Source organism: Periplaneta americana, chromosome 2, assembly GCF_040183065.1.
Source record: "Periplaneta americana isolate PAMFEO1 chromosome 2, P.americana_PAMFEO1_priV1, whole genome shotgun sequence".
Classification (NCBI taxonomy): domain Eukaryota; kingdom Metazoa; phylum Arthropoda; class Insecta; order Blattodea; family Blattidae; genus Periplaneta; species Periplaneta americana.
Window position 1 is genome coordinate 195,405,728 of NC_091118.1, and position 21,684 is coordinate 195,427,411.

The 21,684-nt window shown below is 33.7% G+C and overlaps 1 protein-coding gene across 9 annotated transcripts in view; it reads right to left on the reverse strand.

Moving 5' to 3' along the window:
* The window catches only part of tutl (immunoglobulin superfamily member turtle), a 985,149-nt gene extending 969,985 nt beyond the window's left edge, over positions 1-15,164 (reverse strand). For all 9 annotated transcript variants that reach the window (XM_069819242.1, XM_069819241.1, XM_069819243.1 and 6 more), the window contains exon 1: positions 14,799-15,164. The gene's annotated coding sequence lies outside the window, so the exon portion shown is untranslated. The remainder of the gene's footprint in view (positions 1-14,798) is intronic.
* Between the last annotated feature and the right edge of the window lie 6,520 nt (positions 15,165-21,684).

A 21,684-nucleotide genomic window follows, 5' to 3' on the forward strand; every position in this document is an offset into this window, starting at 1 on the left:
GAATTGTAGGTAACAATGCCTGTATAGTATGACGCATAATCTGTCGAGTTTAATACAATTGCAGTATATAATTTGAGCTTTCCGCGAGGTTGAAGGATCTCTTTGCTACAGGCATACTTTGGCTGCTAATATTATCATCTGAAATGTGTGGAAAATGGCGCCGTAAATATCGTGATATCCCAGCAAGTGTTGTATTTTTATGGATACAAATATTTTTGCGATTATTGTTTAATTTAATTACAGCCATAAACATAAAACAAATGCTATGGGCATAGTCAGTCTATACAAAAACTTAAGTACAGATTAAAAATCAAATTTAAATTTAAATTAGAAGTGAAGGGTTTCTGCTTGTTCAAAATATTCACTCACATTATAAAAAGGATTATCAAAAAGCCATTTCTGTAAAACGTTTCGAAATCTACTGCGTGTTCAGTTCAAAGTGTGTCATGGCTCGCTGTATGTCGTCATGTGGCTAGCCGATGAGCCTAGAGAATTCAATCTTCCTACACTTCCGCAAAGGTGTATTACCTATGTGCCAGAGAAGTTTCCTACCAATTACGGCGTTCATTCTGAAGAATACATATCGAGACGTACGGTAACGTCGGTAGTGGCAGGAATGTGAACTGTTTGGAAACACGTATTGAGGTGAGTTTTTTTCTTACTGTCGGGATATGGGGAGGGTTAAGACGATTACTTACGTATTTGTTGACATTAACTCCGACGGTCAACATGGACACGGAGCATTTGATTTGTTAGTGGAATGTTGCCGTACGCAAAACACAGTTCGAAAGAGGTTATGGTAGCACACAGACCGTACAGACCGCCATCTGTTGCTACGACGTTCAAGTTATACTGTACACGTTCTCAAGTTCAGATTGAATAATAGGCAACTTCTCTGACATAAACGCTTAAACTCGCTTCAAATCGCTGACTCACAACAGTGACGTCATGACACACTTTGAAATGAACACCCAGTAGATAAAGTAACACTATGAGCCTCATAAGATAGTTTGTTGAATAATTTTAGAGACATTGAATCGAGCCAACACTTTGATTTATTCAAGTAGAAGATAACTGGACCTGGTATTATAATTATGTATATCTCGTCCACTACATAGTTATTTATTCTCTTTTTTACTCTAAGTAAACATTCAAATATATAGAGATTCATTACAGTCAGTATTTTCTCTTGTTTAAATAAGATCTGCAATGAGCATTAATGATACGTAAAGCCTTTTTTTGCAAGGTAAGAAATTTTGATATACCAGAGCTGTTACCTCAAATACGAATCCCATACAACAATAAGCTATTAAAAAGGCATAATATTAAAAGGTCACGAGAGACCTCGAGTGACATTTATTAGGACTATTTCGTGAATAAAATAAAAATGTAAATAACATATCCCTAAAATTCGCTCACAAAATGTTAGTAATCGTACATTTACGAATACTTTACCTATTCAGACATTGTGAAGTTAAAATAGATGAATAACGATTACTGCAATGAAGAAATTGGATGTTATTCAGTAATGCCAATTGCGAAAAGAGAAATATAGGTTTAATAATGTTAAAAATGGCACAACCACAAGAGATCTATTCTTCCCCGATATACATAGCCGCTTAAAGTGCACTTTATTTATACCTGATTTCATTCTCACACAATTTGTATCGGGTCATGGTAAATTTCTTTCATATTTCACGAGATTTCATATTAATGTAGAGAACGGAAATGAATGCGTTTGTGGAAGTGAACAAACAGTGGAACATTTGTTATTTGATTGCCCACTTTATGGATATAGAAGATACAGCATTGAAATGCACCTAAATAATTGTAATATGAGCTACAATAAGCCATTGTACAACATTTTCCGTAGAAATTGTTGTCGCAAAATATTCATTAATTTTATTAACCACATCAATAGAAAATTGTAAGTGTCAATATTGTTCTTGTATTATTTGAAAATTTTAACCTTAAGTAATATGAATTGTCCATCTATGCTATGCTATAAAAGGGTGTGTGTAAATTATAAATTTATTTGTGTATGAAATAATTGTTTGTATGATTATGTCTGTATATACCACATTGCTGTAGTATGTATCATAATATTTGTTTACTTTTGGACGCTATATGTATTATTTCATGCTAAATTCTATGTTATTGTTATTCAATTATGTTTTGTATTTACAGATATCATTTTTAATGTATTTCGTATGATTAAGCGCTTTCTTTATGATTGATGTAGACTTCTCATGTATTTGTGTTGCTAGTTGTAACTGTCGTAAAATTAAGTTTACATTTCTCTTATTCATAACATCGACAGAAAAAAAAATGTTAAAAATGTATTTATATTATATTATCTCAAGTAAATAGAAAACTTTAACCCTAATATACTCATGTAAAATAGGATTTTTATGTGGAAAAAAAAAATAATAATAATAATGTTAATTACATTTGCTGCGCTTTTCTCTTATTATAACAAAAATACATTTTCATTATCTGCTGAAATCATGATTTAATTTAAATATGTTATAATATAATTACAAGTAACCTTATTAATACATTAATTAAATGAAGAATTGTTGAAAACGCAGTTATCAAAACTGAATGAAGGAATGTAATTTTTTTCAGATAGCCTACAATGGACATGGAATTAGAAGATGAAGATGTGGAAGTAGAATTTCGCACTTTATTTACACTTTACTTCATCGTTACATTACACAGTAATTGCGTGAAACGTTTTTTCTCTCGCTTGGGTGTTATTGTGATATTTAGATTTTTAAGGAATTTGTTCTTAGCCTAAAGGATTGGGGATAAGATTGAGAGTGAAATTTAACACAATTTGTGTGCTGCATTTTTCTTTCTGTCTTTATTTAAAATATAGGTACCAATATATGTACAAATAGTTTCAATGGGATTACTGTATTCCATCTGAATGATCCACTGCTAAGCAAGTGACGTCAGAGTGTGTCGTAACTCATTCCCGTTGCAAAGCAACTTACGTCAGACGTTCATGTTTTCGTAACATTTTAATAACTTGACACTAGAGCATAAAGTTATGAACTTTTCACGTAAAAAATGTATTTAATTTTGTTTAACAAATTATTAAACAATGGATATATTTCAGCGATAATGAGACAAATGAAAATGCCGAATATAGTGTAAGAAATCAAAGAACTCGAAATGAAACTATCTACTACAAAAATCACATGAATGTGACAAATCTAACTACTGCCACATTGGCCAGAGACTTGATTCAGAGAGATACACACAATTTCACAGATACTAGAATTAGAATTTGCTTCCATAATTTCCTTGTTTGTAAGAGCAAAACAACTGAAGGCACGGTTACGCAATATGAACAAATGAAATCACACTTCCGTTATAATGAACAAAAAAGAACCTAGCATGAGCTCTTGGAAAAGCATGCGTTCAGAACACGAATTCACCCTCGGGTAGCCTTTCCTTTTTTTTTTTTTTTTTTATTCTCTCTCTCTCTTCCTCTGTATATATCTTTCTTTTTTTCGTCCACAGCCCACCGGTTGATCAAAGAGTCCGTACAAAAAATGTGGGAAATATTCTCTCGTGGGCACAAAGAAATCCAGATATGTGCGTGCGACTATTCACTTCATATACATACATACTGACCTCCGATGCATTTCGTGGATCGATGAAAGAATTTCCTACCTGACGAAATGAAACGCATTGTTGGGAATTTTATACAGGCTAAGTAGGGAAGTTTGGATAGTGTCGAAGATTAGTACATACCTAACACAAATATATTTCGACTATTTCAATATTTCGCAGTCATATTAAAATCTCAGAACGAAGAAACGAGATATTATTATTATTATTATTATTATTATTATTATTATTATTATTATTATTATTATTTTATCATCCAGTCTGCTGTCAAAAAATCTGAAAGTTAAAATTTATAAAACAGTTATATTACCGGTTGTTCTGTACGGTTGCGAAACTTGGACTCTCACTTTGAGAGAGGAACATAGGTTAAGGGTGTTTGAGAATAAGGAGCTTAGGAAAATATTTGGGGCTAAGCGGGATGAAGTTACAGGAGAATGGAGAAAGTTACACAACGCAGAACTGCACGCATTGTATTCTTCACCTGAAATAATTAGGAGCATTAAATCCAGACGTTTGAGATGGGCAGGGCATGTAGCACGTATGGGCGAATCCAGAAATGCATATAGAGTGTTAGTTGGGAGACCGGAGGGGAAAAGATCTTTAGGGAGGCCGAGACGTAGCTGGGAGGATAATATTAAAATGGATATGAGGGAGGTGCGATATGATGAGACTGGATTAATCTTGCACAGGATAGGGACCGATGGCGGGCTTATGTGAGGGCGGCAATGAACTTTCGGGTTCCTTAAAAGCCATTTGTAAGTAAGTATGTAAGTAAGTATTATTATTATTATTATTATTATTATTATTATTATTATTATTATTATTATTATTATTATTAATAAACAGACTGATGAAATGAGATGGAAGGATTTAATTTTATATAAAAGAAAGAAATACATCAAAGATGAATTTTATTGTATATGTATATTCAATTTAACAATAAAGATGGTCGAAAGGAAGGAAGACTCAACTCTTGAAGATAAACAGGCCAATACAACTAAACCTTGATGTAGGTGATTAACACCGATAAAATTATATTAACATATTAATAATAAAATAATGTAAAATGACATAGACATAAAAACAAAAATACCGCTTAAATTTTCAAACCAGGGGAAATCAAAGTTAAAGCATTAGTATACAGCTGACTTGCATTCAGTACAGTTCTGTTTAGTTCGTGACAATGCAGTACAGTGAATCTTCATTTATAATACATAGGGGAGACTCTGCTAATTCCGCAATATTAAGAAGTAAATCTATCATATTTTTATCAAAATGTTTATTGAAAAATATTATCAAGGTATGTAGACATGGACGAAACCTTTCATTACCAAATGAGATAAAGAGACCTATTAAAATGTAAATTTATTTAGTTGTACATACATTACAGTTGGAAAAGAATAACTCGGGTAAATCCGCAACAGTGCGGATAAATCCGCAATAGGACTTGGCTAATTCCGCAGTCGTAAGATAATTATGAAATACAAGTACATTATGAAAGTAACATAAAAGGAACAATTTATATGTAATAATGCTCACTTTCTTCACAGTTGTGTAGCAAAATACGAAAAACAGCCAACTTTCGATGTTTCACTGTATTGCCGACAGAGGTGTCGACCAATATCCTTAATTTTTTTCTATAGCAGTGCAGAGGACATGCCTCCTGTTGACAGCCTCTCAAAACTTACGTTAACGCTATTGTAAAGCCGCAGTAAAATCATATATGCACTACTGCGGAATTACCCGTACTGCGAAATTAGCCGAGTGTCCCCTACAGTATATTACGAAAAAAAATCGTAGAAAATGTATTGTGCTATATTTTTAATAGTCTACAGTTCCAACGATTTTTACAAGGTAAGCTAATAAATTACATCTGTAGACCAATGTAATATGTGAGTCGTGAGATTTTACTGCCGAAAGTTGACGTGTTGAAACACCGCCAAGCTGGCTGTTATTTGGCCACGTCATTTTTTCAAACACATCGTACTGAGCAAAACCTCTTTTCAGGCGGACACTTGTTATTAAAAGCACCTTAATGTCACTTACTACACAAAAAACTTGAGTCAACTTACTCAGTTCTTTCTAGTGAAAATACAGCTTCATTTATAGCCCCAAACCCTATATCCATCTTTCTCTACTTCACAATTTGCTTCTGCTACCTCACTTCATCTTGTAGGATTACAGGTGAGACGTATTCTGTATTCCCACCTTATATTTCACAAGGCCTGACTGCGTGAAGTTGACAAAAGGTCGAAACGAAGCCCATTCCTGGCTGTTGACTCGAGAAAGAAGATGCGTTTATAGGAAGAGTAAAATTACTTAATAAAAACTCCATTACGTCTGTGAAATGCTCGATTGTTAGCTTTCACACAGCAGCACTAACCGTTCAGCTATTTGAACACAAAACGTAGGGGTAGGGGAAGGGAAGATACCGGAATTTCATTTCCCATTACTATCACTGCAGTGAAGATCGTCAAGTTGTCTGTAAAGAGAGACCAATAAACTTGCTAATATCGACTGGCGCGTCTCATTTGCATTTACAACACACAGAGAAAATGTGTGTTCACTGAACCAATAAATTACAGCGAGTCCATGCCTCAAGTTGCTTTTCCTATGATGCGTTCAGCCAACTGACGAGATCCCCGGAGTTGCTTCACAATAAACGAGTTGTTTCAAATCGTTTATACCACTTCTCCCCTCCTCGGCTTCTCAACATGGTTACGCGATTCTCAAGTGTCATCAACAAAGCATCCTTCCTTGTATGCGTATAATTTCTGCACAAGAATAAGCAACTGCCACAAAATTCAAGTACAATAATAATACATTCCACCTAAATTAAATAACTGGATAACTAATGAGAATTCTTTCACAGTGAAGATTATTACAGATGCGTTGTTTATCAAATACAGCAACGCTGTTTTTATTTATTGCCTTATTCATTCTTTTATTCATTCACTAATGGTATACTGTATATTCATTTAATTATTTATGTACTCGCCCGCTCAAATATTCACTCGTTCACTCGTCTCTTCATCCCTTCAAATTCACTTTTTCATTCATTCAGTACTTCATTCACTTTTTGGTGCATTAAATTTCCCATTCACTCAGTAATTCATTCACTTTTTCACTCAATCAGTAATTTATTCACTTAGTAATTCATTCACTGTTACATTTACTCAGTAAATCATTTACTTTTTCATTCACTCATTAATTCATTCACTGTCACATTTACTCAGTAATTAATTCATTTTTCATTCATTCATTAATTCATTCACTTTTAGTTACTCAGTAATTCATTTACTTTTACATTCACTTACTAATTCATTCATTTTCACATTTACTCAGTAATTAATTTACTCGTCAATTTACTCAGTAATTCATTCACTTTTTATTCACTGTGTAATTTATTCACTTTTTCATTCACTCAGTAATTCATTCACTTTTTCAATCACTCAGTAATTCATTCACTTTTTCAATCACTCTGTAATTCATTCACTCATTAATTCACTTTTACATTTACTCAGTAATTCATTTACTTTTTCATTCTCTCTGTAATTTATTAATTTTTTCATTCACTCAGTAATTCATACACTTTCTCATTCACTCAGTAATTCATTCACTTTTTCAATCACTCTGTAATTCATTCACTCATTAATTCACTTTTACATTTACTCATTAATTCATTTACTTTTTCATTCTCTCTGTAATTTATTAATTTTCTCATTCACTCAGTAATTCATACACTTTCTCATTCACTCAGTAATTCATTCACTTTTTCAATCACTCTGTAATTCATTCACTCATTAATTCACATTTACATTTACTCAGTAATTCATTTACTTTTTCATTCTCTCTGTAATTTATTAATTTTCTCATTCACTCAATAATTCATACACTTTCCCATTCACTCAGTAATTCATTCACTTTTTCAATCACTCTGTAATTCATTCACTCGTTAATTCACTTTTACATTTACTCAGTAATTCATTTACTTTTTCATTCTCTCTGTAATTTATTAATTTTCTCATTCACTCAGTAATTCATACACTTTCTCATTCACTCAGTAATTCATTCACTTTTTCAATCACTCTGTAATTCATTTACTCATTAATTCACTTTTACATTTACTCATTAATTCACTTTTACATTTACTCATTAATTCATTTACTTTTACATTCTCTCTGTAATTTATTAATTTTTTCAGTCTCTCAGTAATTCATACACTTTCTCATTCACTCAGTAATTCATTCACTTTTTCAATCACTCTGTAATTCATTCACTCATTAATTCACTTTTACATTTACTCATTAATTCATTTACTTTTTCATTCTCTCTGTAATTTAATAATTTTTTCATTCACTCAGTAATTCATACACTTTCTCATTCACTCAGTAATTCATTCACTTTTTCAATCACTCTGTAATTCATTCACTCATTAATTCACTTTTACATTTACTCATTAATTCATTTACTTTTTCATTCTCTCTGTAATTTATTAATTTTTTCATTCACTCAGTAATTCATTCACTTTTTCATTCTCTCTGTAATTTATTATTTTTTCATTCACTCAGTAACTTAATTCATTCACTTTTCATTCACACAGTAATATTCACATCTTCATCCAATTATTCATTTACTTTTTCATGCATTCAATCAATAATTCAGTCACTATTTCATGCATTCAATTACTCCTTATTTTTCACCTCTTCAATTATTCCCTCACTTTTGCAGCCACTTAATTTTTGCCTCAATTTTTCAGCCATTCAATCACTCATTCAATTTTCAATATATTCAATTATTCATTTTTTCAACCATTAATTCAATTATTCATTCGCTTTTTCATCCATTTATTTACCGGTTTACTTAAATGTGTTCAATATCAGCTGATGTCATAGGATTACAAAAAAATCAACGTCTTCCACTTAATATATTGTTGGCTTACAAACAAAACACATTAAGTAAAAAAATATTATACGTCTGAGAAAAAGCAGTTTTGAAAGCTCTTAAAAAAACTGAATCCTCAAAATATTATTTTTAGTAACTTGTTTTTCTTTATGTGTATTTAATTTCCTAATTCGAACTTCATACACATACATTATGTATACGCCTGTTTCTCAGAAGTAATATATTTGACAACATGTAAACCGACGATATCTTTACCGCATATTATCGCAAGATATCTCACTTCAGTGTACAGTATGATTTATATAATTAAAATGCGACCAAATTCCCGCTACTTGCCTCGTAAATTGCTTCAAAACATCCATAATAGTAATATGCGTTACAAGAGCGGTATGTTGATGTTTTCATATTCGAAGAAAAGACTGAAAAAGCGAAACGTAGTTGAGCTTTTTTAATTTCCGAGAACATGAAAACAAACATACCGCTCGTGTATCGTACATTATTTTGTGCGAAGATCGTTTATTACATACCTGAAAGACGAATTTATAATTAGTTGCAATGAAATCTCCATCTTGGTTTCTGTTCAATGACAGCAATTTTGGAAAACAAAAATATCTCTCTTCAACATAGTTGCTATAAAATGTTTTCTGTGTTTACTATATTACAGCAGGCCGTGATATACCTCTGTCTTTTTTTTCCCCCAGTCTATAAATGCGAACTTAAAACAAACGGTAAGGTTATGTAATGATTTATTTTTCATTTTAATATTTTAACAATATTATTTATGTAACATATTGCAGTAATAACATCGGCATCTGGAATGTTGTTCATTTTTTCATGGCTTCCTTAATGTTACTTGCATCACGAATGCAATAACTTTAGTGGAGTAGTAGAGTTTACTTAATTTTTACAAATACCTATTTAAAAACAATAATTAACAGTGCAATTTAGGTGAAATTGCAGTGGTAAGTTTCCAATTTATAATTATTACTATGTTGAACGTCTTTAAAAATAATATGTTAAAAGCCTAAAGCAGTAAAATGAATGTCGCGCTTAAGCGGTAAGAAGAGGGAAATTGTTGTGTGTGTTACGTTGGGAATACTGAATGTGGTATTTCACACTTACCGCGTATTGGTTTTGTACGGAAAGCAAGCAAATACGCACGATCTCGCACAAAATATAATTACGATACGCTATGATTTTGGAAGGAATGTTGAACGGGAGAAGAGTTCGAGGCAGAAGAAGATATCAGATGACAGACGACATTAAGATACATGGATCATATGCAGAGACTAAGAGGAAGGCAGAAAATAGGAAAGACTGGAGAATACTAGGTTTGCAGTGAAAAACCTACCCTTGGGCAGAACACGTATGTATGTATGTATGTTTGTATGTATGTATGTATGTATGTATGTATGTATGTATGTATCAGAGTGCTGCACTGGAGTTAAATCGCTCCATTGAACTCGGTCGAGTGTCGCACCCTCGAGTGAGATACGATCGGTCGTGATACGCTCGTAATAAATAGAAGCACAGTATAAGGTCATCTCACCGACATGTCTTATCTTGTATGGAAGGCGACAGATAAGATACACATATGTTTTGCTCACACGGTAAAAATAAGGCTTTATTTTCTGCGTTTATGACAAACGTTTATGGAACTCTCAATTCAACGTGCCAAAATAGGAACATGAAGTTATAAATAAAATAGTATGAAAAACTTCGATATACAGTTATTATTGCTAATTAATAATTGTTCAATATTTGATTTACCACATATATAATGATAGGTCCATACATTTTTTTTTTTACCTTGGGGATTTAATTGAAGTGAATTTTAATGGCAGGCAGAGTAACTATCTCATGCCCCCATGTTTTAGATTGCTACCAATGCACTTCATTAGAACCAGGTACCCAGCTTCGAAGCCGTTAGCCCTGTGAACTTACAATATATTTATTTTCCCCTATTATCATAATACAGGGTTGTTATCTAAGAAATTAGCAAGTTCTTTGTGATAGTAGAAGAGAAAGAGTGGGGGAAGGGAAGTGGTCCGTGGCCCAAGGTCCATACATACTGTAGTGTTCCGCCTATATACTGCGAAAATGTAGAAACGTTTTACGAAATATTATTGATATAGCAGTAGATTAATAACAATATTAGTACAGAGATAACGTCACAGAAAATATAATAAAACAAATAATCATGCTGCACAACTGTTACAGACGCAAAGATTGATACACTGATTATTATTATTATTATTATTATTATTATTACTATTATTATTATTATTATTATTATTATTATTATTATTATTATTATTATTACTACTACTAGAAAACTTGATACAGTTCTTGCATTATCGTGATTGTGTTCTCCGTTTATAATAATTACATTTACATCTAATAACATCTATCAGATATGGCAAAAACAAAATCACTCCTGGGGGGAGGGGAGGGGAACATTTACCTACAACATTTATATTACATTTTAAAGCAAGTTTTGTAGTTGTAGTATGGAGAGGTTAGTTAACCACTGCAGAGTTTTAAAATGATAAACATCTATGATGTTACTACACAGTTCATCACTGTAACAAGAACGAATGTCTAACGTTCGGCTTATACCGTTCGAGGATTTATCGCTCGTGACAATTTTACCCATCATGCATGTGCGCTACCTATCGGATTATGCTTATGAACTACTTGGCGCTCAAGCGAAAACGTCCGATGCAGACCTCTGGTATCTAAGGTTTTAACGACGCTCTATCAACTTCGAGATTATCTAGCAAAGTTGGAGTTCGTAGCAAGGCGGTAACTGGCGAGCTGAGGCCGAGGATTCGCCAGCGATCTACCTGACATTCGAATCCTGGGCACTGCCTTGGGGCAAGACTCCATCTCGCTACCCCTGAGCTATGCCGGTGGCTCGTTTTATAGTGGTCTCTCTTACAAAGAGAGAACATGAAAATAAAACAAAATAAATGTATGTCGTCGTGATTCTGAATGTTAAACTAAACGACAAGCGTAACTTCTCAACGTAATGGGTGATACTATAAGCTTATATGAATTCAGACCACGTTCCACTTCCCTGCTTGCCATGATATTTAAGGTTCGCGTGTTCAATTCCACCCAGAGCGATGGATGTAGGCCTATGTATATTTTAAGCACGATAATAGTAATATGCGTTACAAGAGCGGTATGTTGAAGTTTTCATGTTCGAGGAAAAGTTTGAAAAAGCGAAACGTAGTTGAGCTTTTTTAATTTCCGAGAATTGAAAGAAAACATACCGCTCGTGTATCGTACATTATTTTGTGCGAAGATCGTTTATTACATACCTGAAAGACGAATTTATAATTAGTTGCAATGAAATCTCCATGTTGGTTTCTGTTTAATGACGGCAACTTCGGAAAACCAAAATATCTTTCTTCAACATTGTTCCTATAAAATGTTTTCTGTGTTTACTATACTCCAGCAGGCCGTGATATACGTCTGTCTTTTTTTTCCCCCCCAGTCTATAAATGCGAACTTAAAACAAACGGTAAGGTTATGTAATGATTTATTTTTCATTTTAATATTTTAACAATATTATTTATATAACATATTGCAGTAATAACATCCTCATCTGGAATCTTGTTGATTTTTTCACGGCTTCCTTAATGTTACTTGTATCAGGAATGCAATAAGTTTCGTGGAGTAGTAGACTTTGCTTAATTTTTGCAAATATTTAAAAACAATAATTAACATTGCAATTTAGGTGAAATTGCAGTGGTAAGTTTGCAATTTATAATTATTACTATGTTAAACGTCTCTAAAAATAATATGTTAAAAGCCTAAAGCAGTAAAATGAATGTCGCGCTTAAGCGGTAAGAAGAGGGAAATTGTTATGTGTTTTACGTTGGGAATATTGAATGTGATATTTCACATTTACCGCGTATTGGTTCTGTGCGGAAAACAAGCAAATACGCACGATCTCGCACAAAAATCATTAACGTACCTCCTTTCCCTCATAATTCATAGACTTGTTAACTTTTTCGTGTTCTCTCTCTTTTATTTTATTTCTGAAACTCATGTTTACAATATCATGCTCTTTCAAATACATTCCTTAAAAAAAAAAAAAAATTATTTTGTGTTAGATATTTGACCAGTTTTTAAAATGAATTTATTTTTTATCAGACAATCTATCAAAGGTAGGGAAGTTATTTTACATCATATTGTAGATATGGCATGCATAAATACACACAAAAAATTTCATCACAGAATGTTGGATAGTTTTTGAGTTATGAGGGAAACGCTTCATCACTGCACAGTGAACTTTCAATTAAAAAAAATAATAATAAATAATAATAATTTTTTTTAATCGTAAAAACATGTTTATCATATAGCAGAAGGACAGTGTTTTACACATACTAATTGTCATTATTGTACAAGATACAGTAATGGAGGGGGGGGAAAATGTTTAATATTTCCAAAATTTTACTCCTTTAAGCTGTACCTAACCCCTTAAAACGAGAGATTTCTCTGTGATTCATGTTGCATGTCTGACATAAAAAGTTTTGTTGCAAAAAAAATACTGACGATCTACACCTCAATAAGACTCGTTTCTGGCAAGCTTTACAGGTTTAAAAACGGCCGCTTAATGTCTCTCACAAAATAACCGCAAAATGTATGTCCAATAAAAAAAAAAACTAGAATTGTGAGAGACTGAAAGAATCAGAACCCACAAAGGTTCATTGACGTCACTATTGACGAATGGATTAGCTCGACAGCATCATGATGAATTCCACGGAAGAAAAAAAACTGTAACAATAGGGGCGTGTTTACAAAGCGTGATAAAAGCGCTCCCATCTTAATAAAACATTAAATCCCCATAACTTCTACATTCCAGCGAGTGTAGGTCGCACAAAACAAAAGCTAAACGATAACGCAGGAGCAAAAAATCATAAATACTTCTCCCTCCCTGTGGAAGTGCGTGTGAGGCCGGACTGCACTGTAAACACACGTACCAAACAGTGACCTGTAACTAACATAACCGCACGAAAGGAAGAGTTAAAACAGCTATACTGCACTGCATCGAGATATGCAGCTGGTGTAGGTCTTTCTGGGACACGGGGGCAGGCACGAATAGCAGCTATCGTATCTCATTACAACGAAAATGAATCCGCCACTGGACTGCAGTATTTTCTTTCTAGGGACGTCAACTCTATTTGACAGCAAGCCAGTGGTTCTAAAAATAAATCCAGCATCGCTATACACTAGGTGTATACTGGCGATTCATTCAACCATCAGGTTAATACATTGCGAAGGCCACAAACTTACAAGTTCGTTGCAACCCACAACAACAAGAAACACTTGCTATGCAATTCCGCAATATTGGAACGCTTAGCGCATTCTATAGTCAATGTAGAGAAATAATGATCATAAAACAATGGAATGTCGATAAAGTCGTTATGAGATTTATTGCTTCGTAATAAACACTTCATTTGTTTTGTTACGGAAAGGTATGCGCTTTTCCGAGCATTAAATGTTGTCATAGGAACGAATAAATTGTTATTACAGGTAAAAGTTAATTCCCTTTAAGGTATTTTAATACAGACAGAAATTAATTCCGCTGAACAAAGGAGGGAAATACTTATATCGGGTAAAGTATCCTTTGTAAAAACACAGTGATGAAAATAATTCTCTGTAATAGGATATAGGAACACACATTTAATATCGCCTCAATGCGAGAATTTATTAGGTTAGGAATGCTTTTATCATTGACGCTTTAGATTTTAAGCACAGAAAGTAATTTCAGTAACACTTTTTAAAATAAAATGTACTGCATTCAGCAAATGAAAGTAAAATTTGGGCCTAGAGCTTTAAACGAAATCGAAACTAACTGTACCGTTATAAATTCCTATGGCGGGAACACTAAAACGAGTTTTAAAAAAACATAAATAACGTTGCAGCATTCCAAACTGATCCATTCTCACTGTGGAAATACTAATCTAAACTACATGGGAGCTATAAAATAAAAAATGTACACCAGTGCATCACTGTGACGATTCAAACATGCAATATAAAAGGTAACACAACACGTTTTGCACCCACACGAAAGTAACGATATTATCGCGCGTTACGGAATTCGAATTAGGTACCGGTATATAAAAATCTTCGCATTTCAAAAGTGTGATTTAAAAAAAAAATTGCACGTAAGAAAAAAAGCGATGAATAAATAAAAAATCACACACATTTAAACACAGACACATATCACTACTCACCTTTCAGTAGTGTCGCAATTGATTGATTTCTCCCTCGCAATTCCACCTGCAGATGAGGATTCCCCTCGAGATGCGAACAAAACCTGAGTCTGCTGAGGAATTCCTTCCTGAATGACCACACAGACTCCACCGACGCCTGATTCCCAGTCTAGCCTAGACCACTCCTCCCTACCGTTCCGATAATACAACGATAGTCCGTCTCCCAGCACACAGTACTCGATTTGAAACAATCCACCTTCACTACGACGACGTTACAACGACCTGAAGAAGGTCAAAACAATAGTTTTCTGTTATATTTCTGCTTAAAAATGCGGTAGAATGGAGTCACAATGCACAGACATTCGTACTGCCTCCGACTCTCGTTGCTTCTACCTTGTCGGAGATCCAACCGCGCCGGCTGTACGAGAGAGGATGCGAAGAGAGAGGGGGGAACAAACCGGGCCCGCCAATAGGAGTCCGGCATACACGCGGGGACGTACAAACCAGCCAATCGAAGACAGGGATTCAGTTTAAAAGCCACTATGCTTGGGGAGGTTTTATTTCTTCGAGATGTTCGTATTCCGACACGTTCGTCGAATTGAATGAATAAATAATGATTTTTTTAAATAATTCAAACAGTGGAACACCAACAGTCGTTTGTGGAGATGCGCCACGTTTTGGTTTATTGTTTTATTGTTTGAAGAAACTAGGAAGATAATAACTGTTTTTTTTTCTTTCTCACTCTTGTGAAACCGTAAGCAGTCACAGTAGCCATCAAATAATATCAGTCGTTTTCACACACGGGTGAGCAGCATAGAACGTATGCAGGAGTAGCAATTCTGCACCAATTTGACAGGCGTGAATATCGCAAACATTGTTCTAACACATTAGTTGCCCTGCACTACGCCAGATGGGAATTGAACTCCGATTTGGACAGATTTACGATTTAATGCCCCTTTACTGGAAGAGGAACTTGATTAATTTCGTAAGAAATTTAAAGACTGAAATGTGATAAGTAATCTGAGAGCTTAAATAGTACCTGTTTTCGACCATAAATACGGGAGGTCTTGGTTCGATTCTCTCCCTTTCTTTAACGATTAGGGTATGAGTGTATCCCTTGATTCCCTATAAGCATATATTCCGTTTAAGAGATAATCTTGTGTCATACTGACCATGATCCAGATAATATCAGATAATTAGTTTTTATTTTCAGTCAATCACTTATCATGTTAAAATGGCAGAAGTAGATTCTGTTACATCAAGTTACAAGTATTAATATATATCACCGCGGCGAATATATTTTTTGGTTTATTCCTTTTTCTGAATATTTTCCCAAGTACTTATGTATTTACTTACACTGCAAGTGGGCAAGCATCCGGTGGCAGTGGTATATACAATATTAACAATACACAATAAAATGATAACCAATACACAATAAAATTTACAATACACAATACAGTTTTACAACACATATACAATTTTACACACAATACAATAATAATACACAATACAATTTAACACAATAATAATAAAACATAAAATAAAATACCTAATTTTACAATACAACCTACATAATTATCTATAGGTCCTACATAAGTTTCAATAGTCTTTCACTTTACTCTCATCTCATTCCCTGTAGTGGCACTATGACGCATTTCACCGACACTTTAGCACACATTTCACTGACACTCTACAACACATTTCAGTGACACTATAGAACACATTTCATTGACGCTATAAATTATCACTGATCGGAACTGTTCACTGCACTGTAAAACCATAACTTCACTGACTCACCTCGCTTCACTGATACAACAGTTCAAATAAGTCAAATAATTACATCCTTATGCATACTTATAAACAGAACTACATTTAAACTAAACATTTCTAGTCTAAGGCCCTCTTACACGCTAGTTTTAAATAATTTACAATTCAAACCAAGGAAGTAAACTCGTCAGCCTAGATAAATACATGTCACCTTAAAAAAATTAAATGTTGAATGTCACCTTAATTTTAATTTTCACTTTATATACAACTTTTTAAATTATTCTTGAATCTCCTTAAGGAAGAACAGCCCTCAAAGACCGCTGCAGGTAGGTCATTCCAATCATTTATAGTTCTATTTAAAAATGAGAAATAGACCGAGAATTTCTTTCACATCCATTTTACTACAGTCTTCCAATATATTGAACTTTATAATGAACAAGCCTTAGCTTCAGTTTTACATAATAATAATTTTCAAACTATTTTAATTTTACAACTCTGGCACATTGCCTGCCATTTTAATATACTGTATAAATTATAACTACATTTATTGAAAGGTTTTCTATCTGAATGTTATTTTAATACCATGTACGCCATTTAACCACTTTAAGAAAAGTAAGCAAGGTTAAAATTTTTTACTTGTGTTTTTAAGTGTGTTTTATCTTTATATTTTTCACCAACGTCAAATGTACTGTACTTGTTTGTTAGTAAACTATCACCTGAAGATGACTTGAAAAGTAAGTCGAAAATATTCGTGATGTATATTAATATTTGTAACTTGATGTAACAGAATCTACTTCTGCCATCTTAACATGATAAGTGATTGACTGAAAATAAAAACTAATTATCTGATATCATCATTCACAAACTTATCTGAACTCAATATGACTTTTAAATGATTCAGATAGTTTAATCAACTCGTAAATGGCAGATGTTGCTTCTGGGGCTAAAAAGGTATGTTCGATAACACGAAGTGATTAACCGAAAAGAGTAGACCAACCCTGGAGTTACAAGTTTTCTCCACCTCCCGGATATTTCAAATACATAATACTGTACCCTAAACTATTTTCGTTCAATTTTAATTTCAGGTCTTAATTAGTAGGGAGCGGATTCATATGCACTAAAAACGGCAAAATATGCATGCACGTTTACATCTGAAAACCAGGATATATGTACTGAAAATAACCAAAAATGCATGATTAAAATTGAAAAAAAAAATATATATATATACAGGGTGTTTCAAAAATACGGGGCATAATTTCAGGTATGTATTTCCCACATGTAGACAATCAAAATAGTTCATTACAACATGTGTCCGGAAATGCTTCATTTCCGAGTTATGGCCTTCACAACATTGCAATTCACCGGAACGTTTTTCTTTCCGCAGGTCGTTGTCATTACAGAAGATGTTCAAAATGTCCACCTCCTGCTTGGATACAGACCTCACATCGATGTCTCATTGACACACTGCTGCAAGAACCACTGACAGAACCTAACTCGTGCAGGGTAATCTGCTGGTGACAGGGCCTGTACACGTTGCAAATTATAAGGATACAATTGATACTCTTTCAACAGTCTCCAGAGAGTCGTATGAGGATTAATATTGTTTTATATTAAGAGATATTTCACAGCGTGTTTTGGGAAAGCCATTGATTTAATTCCCAATATACGAGTATTAAGTCAATTTAAGAGAGCAGTGTATTATGATAATGAATGATTGAAAGAATTTTAGGTTTGTCCTTTAAATGTGCATAAATTTGATCAGAACAAATATAACTTTTCGTTCTGAAAATTAATTTTAAAATGTTACATTTATTCGGGTCAAAATTATGCATATTTAAAGGACAAAACTGAAATTCTTTCAATCATTTATAATCACAATACACTGCTCTCTTAAACTCACTGAGAATATTAGGTATTAAATTAAAGGCTTTCCCAAAACACGGTATGAAATATTTCATCTATAAACAAAGCCACTCTTCACACACCTAAACAACATAAACAGGAAATACACACATTCGGCAGTAAATCGCGTAGCCTATATACACAACACATCTTCACAAATCCACCGAACAGAACAACACTGGAGAAACTCCCCTACAACTACCACCAGCCCCAACCACCTAACTAAAACACACAAACAAAACAGCACACACGTGTTGGAAATTTGAATACTGTCTGAGAGGACACACGACAGCAACAGAGAGGCAGATCAATAAAATAACACCCTGAAAGTCTCCATAACCATTCAGACGCTTCTGCCACCGGAAGAGGAAAATTAAATATCTAAAAAAAAAGTATGTATGTACTGATATTGCAAGTTATCTTGAACCTTCTGAGCGGGGACAGAGGGGCAGAGGGAAGGAAGCGCGTAACGTGGGTGGAGCCAACTGAGTTGTTTGCGCATGCTCCGCAGCATAATCTCTTGTCAAGAAACATAGAGCTATTTCCTTCACTGCGTACCAGTAGTGTTACCATGGAGCAGCAACCACAGGGTAGTAATTATGGTGAAATCACACCACCGCGGAGAAAAAGTAACGCTGTTATCCATAGCCGAGAAAGAGAAATTATCGCAAATATAATAAAATTAAGCGTTGCGAGGAGGAAAAATTAAACAAATATTTGCTGGAACCTCATGCTAAGGAATATGAGAGAGCGGCTAAATACTCTGGCAAAAGTATCAGTTCCGTGAAGAGAATTAAAAATAATATTGAATTACAACCGAATGAACCTCACACTACTCCGGGAAAGAATAGGTATGTAATGTTTAGAAATTATTGCTATAATAGTTATGTACAATAGTGTGTGTATTGAGAGCGACATAATGAATTACTGTTGCAAGTTATTATTTTCTTATAGTTCTACTAAACATATTATTTCATTACAGAATTAGACTTATGTAAAGTTGAAGTGGACGACTTCGATCAACATGTTATTCGGGATACAATCGAAGAATTCTATCGTATTCAGAAAGTAGTACCTACGATTAAGAAGATAATTCCGAATGGATGATGCCATTGACGAAATAGTTAATTTTGGAACAAGCGATGATGGCAGCAATGATAGGGATATGGATTGTGTATGATTGTAAATTAATGTAAATTCAAATAATAAGCCTGTAAAATATTGTTATAAGAATATGTACATATTAGCTGAAGGTGTAAGTCATGCAGGCCTATATAATGTATAGAAGTAGCTGTAGTAACTCCTCCATTGCCGGTCCTCAGCCCGGATGAGAGAGGAGTGTACACGCGATTATATTTAAATACTTAGTTATTACAGGTTAATTAAAGCTTGCTACGAAACTATGTTCTCCTCTCAAAACCGGAGTATCGAGAGAAGTTGATGTCTGTATTGAACCAAGTTCTTTTACAGTAGAGAGCCGTAAAGTAAAAGAACCAACGTTTTTTGAAAAGAGTCACGTTACCCGAGGGAGGGGCATCCTTGCCGTGTCGTTACGTTGATGAGTACACGCCGTACCGAGCAGTTCCAAAGACAGACTTAGGGGATGTAAGGTTCAAGATAACTTGCAATGACAGATGTATGTATGTATGTATGTATGTATGTATGTATGTATGTATGTATGTATGTATGTATGTACAGTGTTCTGCCCAAGAGCAGGTCTTTAACTGCAAACCCAGCATTTCCCATTCTTTCCAATTTCTTGCTTTCCTCTTAATCTCCCCATATAATACCTTAATGCTGTCTATCAACTGATATCTTTTACCCCGAACTCTTGTCCCGTTCACCATTCCTTAAGCATCGCAAATTAAAAATTAGGCATAGGCCCTACACCAAAATAATTAAAAAAATAAAATAAATAAAAAAAACCAATCACTGCACTCACACACCTACTGGCACTTATGCCAGAAATAGTGTCATATACAGTATGTAAATATATATTTATTATTATTTATATACAATGGCTGGAGAGGGCGTCCTGCGCGTATAAGACCCTAAAACGGCCTCTGGCTCAAAGCCACAAAAGTCAATAAACATCAACATCATCAACATCTATACTAATAATAAATCTGTAACCAAAATTTTTCTGATAATTTTCGCTTTTCCAAAAATAATTGATGTTAATATGTATAAGCTTAATTAACTATCGCGAGACCGAAAATCGAATTTTTTAAATTTTTGTTTGTCTGTCTGTCTGTCTGGATGTTTGTTACCCTTCCACGCGATAATGACTGAACCGATTTTTATGAAAATTGGAAAACAAATTAAGTTCCTTCTAACTTAAATTTTAGGCTATATGTTATTCAAAATACTTTAATTAAAAGGTCGGTTATAAGGAGACCTGAATTAAATAAATCGAAATGTCTCGCTTATTACCGATTTCCATGAAAAATATCACATAACAAATGTTTCTTTGAAAACGATTTCCGATACGTTTTTTTCTATGAAAAATTTTGATAAGACTGATATTTAACGAGATACACGAGTTTTAAAATAACAATATGTTTTATCACCGTCACCTCAGACTAATAGGCTATAATGAAATGAAAACAAATGACTCCATTTATTTAAGGCGGCCTTGTACACAACAAACGGAGAATATTATTCTTTTAACACTATTTTTATAGGGAGAGGTTTGTATTCTATGATGGGAATATATAAATGTTTATTAATATACAGAGAATCTTTGTGTGTTTGTATGAAGTAATCTCAGAAGCTACTTAACCGATTTGGATAATTCCTTCACTATTTTAAATTGTAGTTTCTCTAGATAAACTTAATGCTATATGAGAACTGAAGTAAGATTAAAATAGATCTTTTCGCACAGAAAACTTGATATTCTGTCGTAATATATTGTATTAGGGGAGAATTGGGTAGTATCGGACTTCGGGTAATATCGGACAGTGCGTTTCTTTCATCTACCATCAGATGGTAGTACCTGAACAACATTTTTACGTTTTTGTATGCGACATCTCGTTTCTACTATCTATCTCGTTTCTACTATCTATACTCTAACCACGACGTAAATACCAGATCACTTATCTGTGGCACGCTAAGTATACCTCTTCATAGAACATCTTGTTATTCATCATCTTTTACAGTATTCACCTCGCGTCAATGGAATTCCTTGTCACAAAGTATTAGGGGCTGCAAGACAATAAACATATTTAAAAACAGCTTA